Source organism: Coturnix japonica, chromosome 15, assembly GCF_054131305.1.
Source record: "Coturnix japonica strain WE chromosome 15, WE-NBRP24, whole genome shotgun sequence".
Classification (NCBI taxonomy): Eukaryota; Metazoa; Chordata; class Aves; order Galliformes; family Phasianidae; genus Coturnix; species Coturnix japonica.
In genome coordinates this window covers 7,302,532-7,316,967 of record NC_140677.1, presented here as the reverse complement: position 1 = coordinate 7,316,967, position 14,436 = coordinate 7,302,532, and the positions used below count along the sequence as shown (strand labels likewise).

At 42.1% G+C, this 14,436-nt stretch overlaps 1 protein-coding gene across 1 annotated transcript in view; it reads left to right on the top strand.

Moving 5' to 3' along the window:
* PTPRG (protein tyrosine phosphatase receptor type G) overlaps window positions 1-14,436 on the top strand; it is a 367,775-nt gene that overhangs the window by 48,691 nt on the left and 304,648 nt on the right. The window lies entirely within an intron of this gene.

Genomic DNA, 14,436 nt, shown 5'->3' with positions numbered 1-14,436 from the left:
TTGCGTGAGCTGGTATTTTATCTGCCTTTCCAATTCCATTGGATTTAATCTGTGTTGGTGCTTTTTTTTTTCCTCGTTAGAATTGTATCCGTTCCTATTATGTTACTTGCGTAATCACAAAGCTTCACTAATGGTGTCAAAATGTTATTTATTTATGTTTATTTGTTTTTATTAGCTTTTATGGCATCTGTTTCCTTTGGCATGTGAGCTTCCCTGCTACTAAAACTGGGACTGCAGGAATGTGAGCTGACGCTGCTATGGGATGGCACTGAACTCCCTCCTGATTTCTCTTGGTGGATGCCTGGCTGTGCAGGGTAGCAGGGCTGGTCCCACAGGGTGGGTAGCGTTCCTCTTGCAGCATGGAATAAGCATCAGGAACACCAGAATTTCAGAGCAATAACAATCCCGTTTTCATGCAAATTTCCCAGGAGTAACAGAGGCATATTACAGATGACACATTAACAGGCTTGTCTTTAAATAGAATGTTTTTTCAAAGTCTTCCTTGGGGCACCGCTGACTGTTCAATGCAACATTAATGGATGCATTCTCCTGATAGAATAACAAGAATTTGGAGATGGGAAGACACTCTAAACTTGTCCCATGCTGGATCATGCGTATCTTTTGTTTTTCTCCATGCACATGGATCGAGGTCTTGATGTTACCTAGCAAGGGAAGGTCCCGTCATTTGTAGTGCAGTGACCTCCTTTAGAAAAAAGAGCCTTCTGTGTAAGCCTGAGTGTAAGCTCTGTGTGCAGATCAATAACTGCAGCTGCTCCCAATGGTGAGGGCACAGGAGATGTGCTCTCCAGCAGCTGGAGTGCTGGGGAGGTGTGGAGCATCTTTTGAATGTGGCTCTGGGGAAGTACACCTTGGGACTAGGGTATAATAAATAGTACAGTGCTGGGATAATTACAAAGTAATGAAGGTAATAGTGTCTATACTGGTGCCCAGTAGGTGCTGACTGCTGCTGTAGCCATGTAGTGTTCAAGGGATGACGAGCAGCTGCATCAGAATTAGAGACAGAGGTAACAAGTGAATAGCAAGTGTACTTGGGCCTTATTTTGAAGGGTGAAGTGTTATTTCCCACCCTGCCTAGTCTGCTCTGCTCTCAGACTTAAAGGATTGAAACAAGTTGTCTTACCACTTTTTAATCCTGTTAATGGCGAATATCGGCAATTGTCACCAATAAGCGTGTACTTCTATGAACAAACAAGTGCAGCAGTCATCTCACTGCAGTGCTGCAGGAAACAACAAAATCCACCAGTAAGCATATTATTCTTTCTGCATACCCTTGGATTCAAATTAGTGGCTCAGACTCATCAGTCACTGCGAGAAGGTGCTGATGCAACTCATGTATCTCCTGTAAGATCAAAAAGTCTTGAAAACTTTTCTTCTTCTGAAGACCATCTATTTATCTTGGCTGAAACTAATGCATACTCTGAAATGTTTGGGGGTCAGAGGCAGTAGGTAGAGACAAAAAAAGCCTTTCCCAGAACAAATGTCTAATTCTGTAGACTTGGTTAAATTGGAAGAGATATCAAAGCTGGCAAGCTTTGAAACATTGTCTTTTGTACTTAAAACTAATGATTGACTTTCTAGGCAAACTATTTCCCAGTCCCAAGTTAAACCTGATTTTGAGCTGAAACCAGAATTGGGTTCATTTGTACAGGGCTGAAGCAGATGCCTTAGTAAAGGATTGGAAGTTTTGTCCTTTCTTTTCATTTTTTCCTCCTCTTTGAGAGAATAGAGGCAAAAAAACCCCAACATTGCACTTCTGTTCTCAGCTCTTTTTCTGAATCCCTCATAGAGTTGCTTGACCTTAAGGGAGTTTAAGTGAGCCTAATCAGGAATTGTTTAGCATCAGCAAATGTTCAGCAACTTTTGATTTGGTTGGTAAGGCTCCTTTGTTTGAATGAAAAATAATGAGAGGCTGGTAATTTTATTAGAGTGCTTCAATAAAAACATGAGGAGTTCTTCAATCAGTGCATGTAGGAAATCTTGTTTGGTAGAGTATTAGTAAGCAATAAGAACACCTGAACTGTTTTTTTCCCTGTGCACGTAGCGTGCTTGTAGAACACAATGGAGTATTACAGAAACAGTTTTGAGGTGTTCTATTACTATTCTGGTTTAACTCCATGCCTGTGTAGGAACTGGGCTGTGAAGCCTCCTGTGATACAGAACAAGGATGGAGGACTTCAGACAGCAGTTTTGTCTTGCTTTTTATTAAGGTTTGATAGCCTGGTACATCAGAAACTGCTTTCTAGGGCCAGCAGTGAGTTCTTGGTTCTCTCAGGTTTTCTTTGTTGCTTTTCTGGTTTTTGGCCTTCCTGTTTTGAGAGGTCTCTGATGGACAGTGGAAAGCAAGTGTTCAAGTGCATTGTGCTGACCCTTTAGAAGTCAATGTGCTCAAAGCAATGGGAAAGCCATCTGTGGGGAAGCTCGGGTTGTCTGGAAGGCGAGGGCTCAGCTCTCCCCTCTGCAGGCATGGGGCAGCTTCATGCTGCAGGCTGTCAGTGCTGGGTCCTGCTGCTTAGAACAAGCCCAGAGAGCCGTAATGCTGAAGGGACTTTCTGAAGGGAGTTTAAGCATAATTTTGAGTAACGCAGGCGTTTGCTGGAGCGGTTATATAGCACCCGCTCAGCAGCAAAGCTTTGTACAGCTTATGGCTGATCCTCCTGCCAAACCGGGGGAAGAGAGCAGACGTGCCTCTGTGCGGCGGGAGAGCATAGTTTATTACCCAGTAGGTGCAATTTAAAAAGATCTGAGGGAGAGATGACAGATGTGAAGAGAACTTATGTCCAAGTTGGGTTGGTTATATTTAGATGCCTTGGAATATTTGTGTTTTGAAATGGCTTTTTGAGAAATAGCGGTCTTAAAGCGGACCAAAGCAAAACCCAACAACATGCTGTTTGATTTCACATCAAACCTTTAAGACAGGATAATATTCACTCTAGGGAGAAAGAATGGCTGAATAAATATGTAAAGACTTAAAGGTACTGAGGTTTTCGAGCAGTCGGTCAGCACTGTCCAGTCCTACCTGTTGTCTGCTGAACTTTCATGAAGCAGCTTTGTAAACCTAGAGTGGAATTTATCCCATGCTGTAATTACGGAGCTGAGGTTTTTGCACAAGCCTCAAACAGATTTGTACCACAGTTTGTTGAAGCTGTTTTTTCTTCCAGTGACCTTTGACTCTGCCCTTTCAGATTTGTCAGCTGCTGAATCTTAACCTGCAGCCAACACGGCTGAAAGTTTTTCAGCAAGTCTTTCCACCTCTTTCCCTTCCTTGACCTACCCTGAGCACTTATTTAAGTGCACGGTGTTGTCCTCCTTCCTGCTCCCTGCTGGCATCCTCACCTATTGCCTTTCCTTTTGAAGTGGGTTAACAGCTCCTGGGAGGGCACCTGCTTGTCTCCAGCTGTGCAAAGCTGAGCCTGGTGGATTTCTGGTTTGGGGCAGCGCTTGTGAGCTTTGATTGTCAGAATGTGTTTTATCTGCTAATAAAATTACTGGTAGAAAAATGGTGGAACAAAAATTAATGGCAAGGACTTTTAAAAAGAAAATAATACTGAGATAGAAAACAGATGATCCTTCTGTGTTTTTTCACTGCAAATTTAATATTTCAGTATATAATTCATTTCTCCCATAGGGAATGCTCTTGGTGCCACAATTGTTGCATGCTTTCCTGAATGCTGTCACTTCTGTGGGTCCTTGTGGGTGAGCAGGCAGAGAGATGTGCAGGAAGCTGGTCCAGAGATTTAATGACCTGCTGTGATACATCTTTGTGTTAGTTGTGCCATGCCTTGTGATATTTAATCAGAATTCTCTTGTGTTGTTTCCCAGAAGGTCTTGGTTCTTGGAGACATGGGATTGTGAGAAGATTGTCTGGGTCTTTTGTAGTTGGTTTTCTTTGTTTTGGAAAATAGATCCCTTGGCTGTTCAAGCTTTGGAGAAAGGCTTTAAAAAATGCCACCTGATAAAGGTTCAAAACCTGAATGGGAAGAACAATAAATGGCATATTATTTCCATATGAAAACACACAACAACAGAAATCCTCTTGTGACTATTCAGTGCTGTTTGTGAAAGGTCTGAGCTGTACTGTAAACCAGGAGGTAAGAGGGAGCGAGCTCTGCGGATTTGTGTATTTTATTGTAGCACTTCATTCCTTCTCCAAGAAGAAAAAGGAGGGGAGGATAACAAAGACCTTTGAGCTGAAGTGTTGTTGAGGGTGTACTGTGCACATCGCATTCTGGGGGGGAAACAACAACAACAACGTGTTCCTCTGCAAGCAGCTGCTGCTTCTTTTTATTTTAAGTAGCTTTAAAATATGAGCTAGATAGGAAGGAGGGTGGAATCTTTGCCTGCCGCTAGCTCAGAAATGAATATTTAGTCATGTAGAAAGGGTTTGTGAAAGCAGATTCCCTTTTCAAAGATGATTGTCACAGTAGCTTAAATTGTCTGCCAAGCATCATAATGGAGTTTTACTACTGTAGGGAAACAAAAGCAAAAGATAAGCTTAACTCACTGAAACAAAAAGAGAACAAAGGGAGAAAAACATCAGAACAGCAAAGACTCGCACTGATGACAAGGGAGCATGGCGATTTCCTTGCAAGTAACAACTTGAAAGGGGCTCTGGAAATAAGGTTAGCACACTGAACAGACAAGGAGGTGTTTCCATTCTGCAGCAGACCTCAAATCCTGCGGTAGCAATCCTGGGGTGAGAGTTTTGTAGGCTCCAGAACAAAGCCGCTCTCTATGTCCCAGCAGGGGCTCTGAAGGCAGTATCTTGTGTTACATACCCATACAAAAATTTGTGTAGATGTTGAAGGTAACACATACCCAAGAGAAAAAGTAACACAAACCAATTTTGGGGTACTTAATTTTTTTTGCCATTTTTTGTTTCTCTGCTGGAAATTGCATCTATTAATTCATGTTGTTAATCACCTGATTTCAGTTGGTAATAAAGGCTAAAAAACAAGGCAGGAGAGAGTGGCTCAGTAAATCCATAGTGTTGGAAACTGTTCCTTTCTAGCAGACAGTAGATGGTTTGCATTTGTGATGAGCAGTTGTGAGCCACCAGTGCTGTCAGAAAACCAGAGCTTGCCACCAATCTGCAAATGTCACACTTAGTCTCTGCCTCGCTCCTGCAGTCTGTGAGATTTAGTGTTTTGTTTTCATTTCTTAAATTGTTTATAAATATTCATTATTGGATATGAAAGAAAAAGATTACCTCCATTTTGTATGAAGTAGTGAGTGAATATCAGCCGGGTTAATAGTTCCTGGGACTGTGAGGCATCGTTGATTTGAACATAGCAAGCTATCTGGATTTCCAGAAGTACAGCTCTGATCCTGCATGTGCTTAGGCTTTTAGGCTTCCTGTGGTGAATATTTGTGTGCCTAGATTTGAGTGTAGAGCATGAATCTGTGTTCATCATATTTCCCTGAAATAGGGAGAGACTTACCAGGATGTAACTTCAGTATCCCACTAAACTCCTGTGAGCTCCACGAAATGGGAAAAGACGTGTCATGTAGAGCTTTCAAAGTAGCTCACTGGCACTACATTTCCTTCTTAAAAGTTGCTTATGTTGTGTTTGTTTGTTTGTTTTGTCTTATGTTAAAGCTCACAAGATATTTATATCAAGAAATGATAGGCAGGATCAGCAATGTGTGTGTGAGGCTTGCACCTCTACCCTTGGAGTCAGGAGAGGTGCTGCGGGTAGAGAGATCTTGATGTAGGTAGTTAAATCTCAGGTCTAAACTTGTGTAATTCAATCATCCTTTTGTTTGGAAAGGAACCCCAGTATTTATTCCAGACCAGTAAACCTGTTGTTACAGCCCTTTACCAGAACAGAAGAGGAGAAGGTAGGTTAGGTGGTATTTCCTTACAGCAAAGTGGATGAACTGAAGTTGTCTGCGTGTCCCAGGCTGCTTGGGGGGGACTTCAGGATATGCTGTTGAGGTAGTTTGGGCTGAGCTTACTTTGGCTCTTTGTCTCTCCTAAATTTTCAGCATAACTTCACAACCCATTTACTGTTATCATAGCTCAGTTTTACAGCCTTCTGCCAAGCCAATCTAATTGTTTCAACAGTTGAATAATATCCATCACCGATAAAAGAGAGACTGCAGTTACATGGCTCGTTTTTGGTATCTTGCTGTGGAACTACTGATGGATGTTGGATGCCAGTTTGGCTGGAGAGTAATGTTGTGTGATTACATACAAGTTTTTATTTTCATAAAACATAAGGGACAATGTATTGGGTGCAAATTGGAAAGGGTCTGCCCTTACAACGCTTTTGTTTTCTTGTTCCCATAATGATTTGGTTGATGCTTACTGAGCCTGCAGATGAGCTGCTTCCTGTACCTGAGGACACTGTAAAGAGTTTACAACATGCTTCATCCCAATGAAAGCTGCAGGTCTAGCTGGCTCTTGTGAGGGCCAGCTTGTGCCTTGGGAACTTGTGGGTGGGCATAGTGCTACAGGGGTCTGCTGTGAGAGTGTGCCAGGAGGAAGCCCAGATGCTGCCCACCAACCCGCACAGGATGTGGTTTGCCATGTCTTTGGTGCGGTGGTGCTGCCCTTTGCTGCCTCTGCAGTTGTGTTGGCACTGAATTAGGCGCTGTGTTATATTTATGGTCCTGAAGGATGGCCTGAGTCAAGGAAGTGGTTGAAGCTGGATGCAATCATTAAGGAAAACTATTTTTTGCTGAATTTTTTCCCCCTGCTTTAATATGGCTTCCTGCTTAAAGCCACAGACAGCTGCACCAGCCCAGCTGGGTTTTTTTGAGCAGGGGTAGGAATGAAAGGAATGAGAGGACTTGGAGGGTGCCTGAACTTTTACTTTTGCCAGAACAAACATGAATAACTGCAGCCCATGTGGTCCTATGCCCAGAGCAAATGCTCGAGCACAGCGTGGTAAGTTTTCAAGTCGAGGTGTGCAGCAGGGGCTGGATGTAGCATGCAGCTACGTTCTGTCAAGTACCAAACATGTAATTTGTATTCTCTTGCTTATGTAAGCATTAAATTACATGCTGTTATAGTCTTGAAGAAAGATATTTAAAGCCATCTAAACTTTAATGGAAACAAGATTTCAATTATTCTTGTAATGATAAGGATGAAAGTTTTCTAGTTTATCTAGAAGAAGCCCTGTTCTTTAATGAACCTCTGTAATTAGAAACACACTAGTCTATAACTGAATTCCTAATGAATAATCTATAGGTTTAGCAGCCTCTGTCTTTTTTCCTTTTGTCCTTTCTGAAGTTCCCAGTCAGCTACATGTTTCCTGCCGTGCACTCATTGAGCGTGCTATAGACTTGCCATATGGTTGCCTTCCTCTAGCGATTAATAGGATTGTATGCAAAGGCCCCTGAATCTTTGGGGACTGTATATTTGCTTGTGGTCTTGTCAGAACATGCAGCATTTCGACATTCAGTTTCTCACGTTCATGTCCACTGAATAGCAAGTTGCTTGGAAGTCTGCTTAGTTACATAGCTGTGCAGGGCTTGAACAGAGCATTTAGGATTATATGACTTTAAAACTTTATGTTTTAGAATGGGGGTGTCTTTTCAAGCTCCTTGGGTCATTTTTAGAACTAGTTTTTATGGCTGGATGCATGTTTCATGGATGCATGAAATCAGTCCCTTGGCAAATATATTTGCAAGGGCATTATTTGTTGTCATTTACCCCTGCATTATTTAAAGATGAGTACAACCACAAATAAGTAAACTTGAAGGAATGAACTAACATGGATAGCAAAGTGGTAAGGTAAGATGAGGAAGGAGTCTGCAGAAACAATAGTCTAAAGTCTCCAAATAAAGAAAGGATTAAATAGCACTGTATTGATGTTGCTAAGCAGTGCACCTTTACCCCATTTACATGAGCACTGAAGCATTTGAAGAGTATTTTAGGTAATTTCTGCACAAGGTTTTCTTCAGAGGTAAAAGACTCCAGGCACCTTTCTAGAACAGATTTTGTTGGAATTACATTTTTTTGTGCTAGTGGAGCCTACTTGTGTGACATTTGAAAGTGGCTATGCATGATTTCCCCTTTCTTTATAACTCTCATTATGTGGCACAGGAGAGGTAGTTCCGTGCTGGAGATCCGCAGCTTTCAGGAGCCTGAGCTGCTGTGTTGGAGTAACTGCTGCGGTGTCTTTGCCACTGCAATATGTTTCACTGAGCTTGTCCTGTTTGTAGGGATGTCTAGGAAATAATTGACGTGCGAATCAGACCTTACTTCAGTAAGAGAAATACACCCCCATGCCTATCGGGCATAAAGTGCTCTTGAGGAGGGTGGTATTTCAAGGGTGGAAATGTGCCTCAAGTGCTTTAGTAGAAGTGGAAGAAGGTTCGTAGGTTTTGGGCAGCTCTGTACAAAACTGTCCCATTTGAAGCGTAGAGCTGTGGAAGGTGGGACACGTCCCCTTCTGTTTATTGCATGGCATTTAGTGAAAAAGGGATATTTTTCTGTGCATCTGTGCCTTATTCATGGGGAATATCTCTTTGGGAGGAGTTTGGTCCTGTTGAAAGAAGTGGGGCAAGGGGGATATGTATTGCCTCCTCTGCAGTAAAATTCTAGCAGCGTTAGGGAAGAAGCAGGTTAGTAAAGCTGACACTTTAAAGAAGTTGGCAGGTATTTTAGTGCACCAGTATTATGGTGACTTCAGGGCTTGTTTACCTGCTGGGGAACTCAGGAGGTCGTTCAGACCTTATTTTCCTTCAGTATATCAGGAAAGGGAAAGCAGGGAGGATGATGGTGACTAATCCTCTTTTGATGCTGGAGATGATGATTTTACACAACCTGTTAAATTTCTCTGGGTTTGCCTGGAAACTGGCTTAGGGCAAGGGATTACAGAGTTTGTGACAAATATCAGATGCACAGTTGCAATGGACTGCCACTGGGTCCTTGCTTTAGCTTCTTCTATAAGGTCATATCAGCAGATGTTTGCTTTATCTGCCTGCCTTTATGATGCTGGTATCTTGGGGCAAACTTCTCCGCCAACCTCTTGCTGCTCCCTAAAAGGACAATGCCTTTTCTTTTTCTTAACCTCTCCCCACTTCGTTCTCTTTCACTCTAATAGGGAAATATAATGGTGCCACTCTCAGCTGTGCTATGAACATCAGATAGATTTGAACAGATAAGAAGAAAAAAGTGTGCTGGGTTGGTGTCTGTCTACACATCTGTTGAATCTACATTTAAAAATACACACAAAACTTGGCCAATGTTTTTTAGTACAGAAAATGTGGCTTCACTTGTTAGTTGCTGTCAAAGATGCTTATTTGGACTGACTGTGTTAATGAGTGGGTAATGTCAGCTAACTCTTAAAAGACTGTTGCATCCCTTCGATTTCAGGGCCCTGGAAATATTTTGCCTTTTTAACTCTCCTGATAACGAAAGGAATTAATTTATTGTAGAGTTACTTGAACAAATTTGGAGCAATTGATCAGCTCGTGTCCCCTTCCCATTAGGTTAAGTGTCTTTAGGTAAAATGAACAGTGACTGTTCTTGAACTGGGAGTTAACTGGAATGCTGTAGTTCTCCAAGAAAGGCTGATACGCTTATAAATGTCTGGTACAAGAATATCAAACAGCAAATGAGCAAATAGGAGCTGTGCTAAGCAATTTGGGACTTGGCTATTTGGCATGCGAGTAAGTGGGGAGTTGTCAGCCCCCCTTCTGTAGTGGCTAATTACGTTTCCCACATGACATTTCTCTCTCCTTGACACATCCCATCATTCGCATCAGCGATGATTGTCACCAGCCCCGCCGGCGTCTCCTGTGCTTGTTTGAAAGATGAAGCCATTTGTTTAGGGGGGAATAAACCACAGTGGCTTTTTTTCTGCTGTCCTAATTTTTTACTCCAACTTAGTTGAGATACTTGGTGAGATTTTCATTCTGATAAACAAGCTTATTCTCCAGATAAGCTTTTCCCAGATGTCTCAGCCCTATTAGGTACCTTGGTTTCCATATGTTTTTTACCTGCAAGAGAAGAGCGTTTGACATGCTATTTTCTTAACTAGAGAAACAGATTTATATTCCATACTTAATACAACTGTTCTGTGTATTGAGTTTGAGCTGGTGAAGCTTTTTTTCAAATAGGCATTCTCTACATGTCTAAGTGTCCAAACAGAAACACTCTGTGTACATAATGTATTAAAAAATGACACTAGCTTCTTGTCTTCTGGAGGACGACAAGGCTTTTATCATTTTAAAGGCCTCTCAAGGAATAGAAACAATACAGTTGTACTGGTTTATTTATATTGATGCTGTTATACCAGTATCCCATTTAAATGGCTTTATTCTAGAATAAGAATTCACGTGGGAAATAACAGCAGTCCCAGGATAACCATACCAGGAGCTGCTCCAACTTAAATGGCCACAGTGCAGCTTCCTGGGAAGATGCTGACCTCCTTGTGGTACAGGGCAGCCCTTCTGCCCCTCATCTTCTGTGTAATGTCATGCAGGAATGAGAGTGGCACCACGGCATACAGGAGCATGCTGTATACTTTCTGTGCTTTCGACATAAATGTAACATGCCCAGAAACTGAGAGAGCCCAAACTCTGACTTTATTTTTATTAATGAAAATAATCACCCCCGTGATGTTGCCAAACTATGTTGAGAAGTTGTTTCATCTTTACTTAGGCACTGCTGTGCCAGCAGATGTCCAGTTTCTGCCTCTAATCGCTTTTTAAGCTCTTCCACAATATCTGCCTCCCACCTTGTTAAATATTCCAGGAGGTTTGAAGCTTCACGGTGTTCTTACCTCGCAGCTCAGAGCTGAAACTTGGCCAAGCATCAGAAAATTAGATTTAGATCTGGGAAAAGGCTAATAGCAGGAATCCCTGTGCTTATGGCAGTGCATTTGGTCTTTATGTATGCATTGGAAAAAGGGACAGGAAATGATGTGGAATTACTTAGGCTCAGGGCCATAGAAGGAGTACCAGGGAGGGCTGCAGGGTAGTGGGTGCAATGTGGGGCACTCAGCATAGGAGGAGTAATCAGACCTATGGCTGGACCTGGCTGACTTCTGAGTTAGTAGCAGGCTCTTGGGGATAGCAGATGTGGGCGATGAGGTGAGCTTCTCAGTGCAACGTGGCGGTGAATGCTTGATGGTGATTATTGATTTGAGCTTCAGAGTATGGTGCATGTGTTGTATCTCAGAGATGGTGTGTTGGGCTGTCAGAGAAGAGCAGACAGTTTCTGCTCTCTCCATGATGAGTAGATTGAGTCCTCAGACCAATAGTTTGAAAACTTTTCAAGTCTTTGTCCTTTGCCACAGGCACTGCTGGGCAGAGTAAAGGATGATGAGGGAGGACATTATACTTAAGATGTGTATATATACAAGGAGGAAAGCAGAGGAGAATTTGCAGAAGTCAGTACTCTTGGAAGCTGGTAACTGTGATCCCAGCTCTTGGGTAGGTAAACTGAAAGCAGGTGAGATCCCAGCATATTACTGAAGAACATAATCCTGAAAAAGCCTGTCAACTTTCTCTTCTACTGGAGCGTAAGATGCATGAGATGCAGGCTATCCATCCTAATCTTTTTTTTTAATTCTTAGTTAAACGGGGTTGTTCCAGGAGTGCTTTTAGTCTGTCTGACCTTGGGTTCAGGATCCCAAGGGATCTGTGTAGCTGCTCAAAACTGTGTTGGACCTACATGGTGGTTGGTGATACATCAGGGTAGCATACTTCTAATATGTTGGAAAAATGAGTTACGGTTGATCTGCAGGCAGGTATGAGGAGAGCAGCGTTGCCCTTGGCTATAGTGTATTGAATGCCTCAGGACACAAGGTTTAGTTAATAAAGAACTCCTGTGTTGCCCTTCCCCATTTCGTCACCTGCATCTTATGCAAAATCCTCCAAGATATTTGAAAACAGGTAGATGCAGAGGGGCTGGAGGTATGAAAGGAACCCCCAGCTGCGCTTAGAATCTGTGGTGCTTCACATAATAAGAAGTCATAGCAATGAAATACAGTTCAGCTGTAATGCGATAAACTTTAACAGAAATGTAACAGTGGTTTGGGGAATTCCACTCTTATTGGTATAGATCTGTAGATTTCTGCAGGGTTCTTCTGGTTCACAATTGTGTGCTTCGGACAAGCTGTGGTCCCCTGTTTTTTCAGAGTTCTGCTCATCAGAGCACTTAGGGTGAAACCGCACCCTAGTTGGAGTCAATGGCAAAGCTCCCACTTTGATGGTGTCAGGTTTAATCCATTGCAAATTGCCGAACGTTACGGAATTCTGTCAGATGTAATCAAAATACAAATGCAAATTGGTATCATTTCATAATGTGGCAAATACAGGGGGAGTATTTTGCTAGTAGTGGTGTGAAAGACACATCTGTGCGTATTTTTAATGCACCTATGAAGTGATGAACAGATTTAGATACTGTGTCATTATGATCACAGTTGAGATACGTTTGCAGTGTCATTGAATGATTACCTCTGCTTATTCCTTGTTCTTTCATAGCATGAAATCTAGGGATTATGATGGACGGGGCAGAAAAATAATCTCTTTATACTGTGAGTTCAGGTGCTGGTGATGATCCCTCTGCTGCATGGATGCCAGGTGCATAACTGAGTGGTGAGAGGTGGCACTTTCATCCTTGCAGAAACCAGGGAATGGAGAAATATCTACAGATCACCAGAGAGTCACAGTGATGGCAGGATTACCAAGTTCTGGTTCGGTGCTGACTGCTGCAGCATCCTGTGTAGATCTATTCAAATCAGCATTATATTGTATAGTATTTTTGAGGTTACTTCTTATAATACAGGAAAGACTGGCCAGGTGACTTTTAAAACACACTTGGATTTTTCACAGCACTTTACAGGAGGAAAAGTTGTCTTGAGGTAGTGAGAGTGGTGGTGATGTGAGTTGGGTTCTGTCATTGGTTCTGTCAAGCAATTCTGTGGTTAAAGTGTTCTCAGACCTCTACTGTAATCCTAAGTTTAAAAAATAGAACTTCTATTTTAAAACAGCCTTTAAAATAAAACTGAGGGGGGGAAGTACATCTTCCAAATTAGCTGAGTCAGCCTGGGAACTTCTGTTATCCAGTGGGATTCATTCTATGGAATGCAGCTTGTGAGTCAGAACAGTGCTGGAATGTTGGGGGAAGAGGAGAAGAGTGTATTAATTTATCTTCCACGCAACAATTTTAGCTTGAAAGTTCTTCCTTCTCCTTGCCTGCTCATGTAATAGCACATAGCAGTGGATGAAAGATATAGAGTAAGTTAGCTGGTAAACTTGGAGACAAGTTTGATGGTGATGAGATAGCTTTGGAAATGGGGAGAAATCACCGCTGTTACTGCAGCCATGGACCCATATGCAAAGTAGATATTTTTGCTAGCATAGCGAGTCTCCTTCCCTGTGCATTTGAATAAAAGTTTATCTGTTGTTGTATACTATGGTCAAAGGAGAAGAGTCTGTGAGGTTTTTGAGCAAGTGCTAAGATGTCATGCTGATACCTATGGTGGTGTGACATGAGATTCCTTCTTCAGTGCCTCACCGTGACTGGAGCTTTGCCTTTGTTTATGGTGGAGCTTGGGTGGTAATCTGGAGGTAGGAGCGTGTCTCTCTGTTCTGTAGTGTAAATCCTAAGTGATGCTGTGGGATTTTTAATAGTTAACTGCTTTGACGTCAGCATATTAAACTGCAGGATGTCCCAAAGGTATTGTGAATTAACTTAATGATAAAATTTAAAAACATTTCATAAGAATATACCTATACCAGCAGGACAGACAATGGGGAGGAAGAGGAAAAGGAAGGCAATGTTTTCTTGCCGGGGCTTCTAATAAAACCCGTGTAATTGAATGTATCCTAATGTGAACAGCACTTCATGAGAGCAGATGAGCAGAATGGCGATCAGAGCCAGGCACTTCAAGCTTAAAACCAGGAACAAGGGCAGTAAACATACCTGGTACTAGGTAGCCAGATAGCAGGAAGTTTAAGACTTAATAAAAATGAGTGATGTTCTTTCTTTGGGAGCTCAAAAAAGAACTGCCTTGATTCCTGTAGCATTGTATCATGTCCTTCCTTTGTCCTTAATCAGCTGCAGCAGAGGCTTGGAGTTCAATACATATTGACTTAAAGCATATGCTGAAGTCTGAACTACTTGGGTTTCAAAACTTCAGTTGTCAGGAGCAGCATACAAATTTGGGTTAAGATATCTGTTCCTTTAAGGTTGCTTCTGCAGCGTAGTCACACTTTTAATTCTCCCATGTTAAACACTGAGCTGTTTAATAATCCATGCATCCCTACCCTCTGAGCAGCTTGTTGGAAGAGCAAGCATATAACTTATTGCAGACCTCTGATCGCCTTTAGAAAGGCACTGTCTGTGTCTATTAATCTCAGTAACATTATATACACATAATATATTGATAAAATGTTAATGACCTAACTTAATGCCAATAAAACCAGGAAATGAGGGTGTAGGAGTTCAAAGAG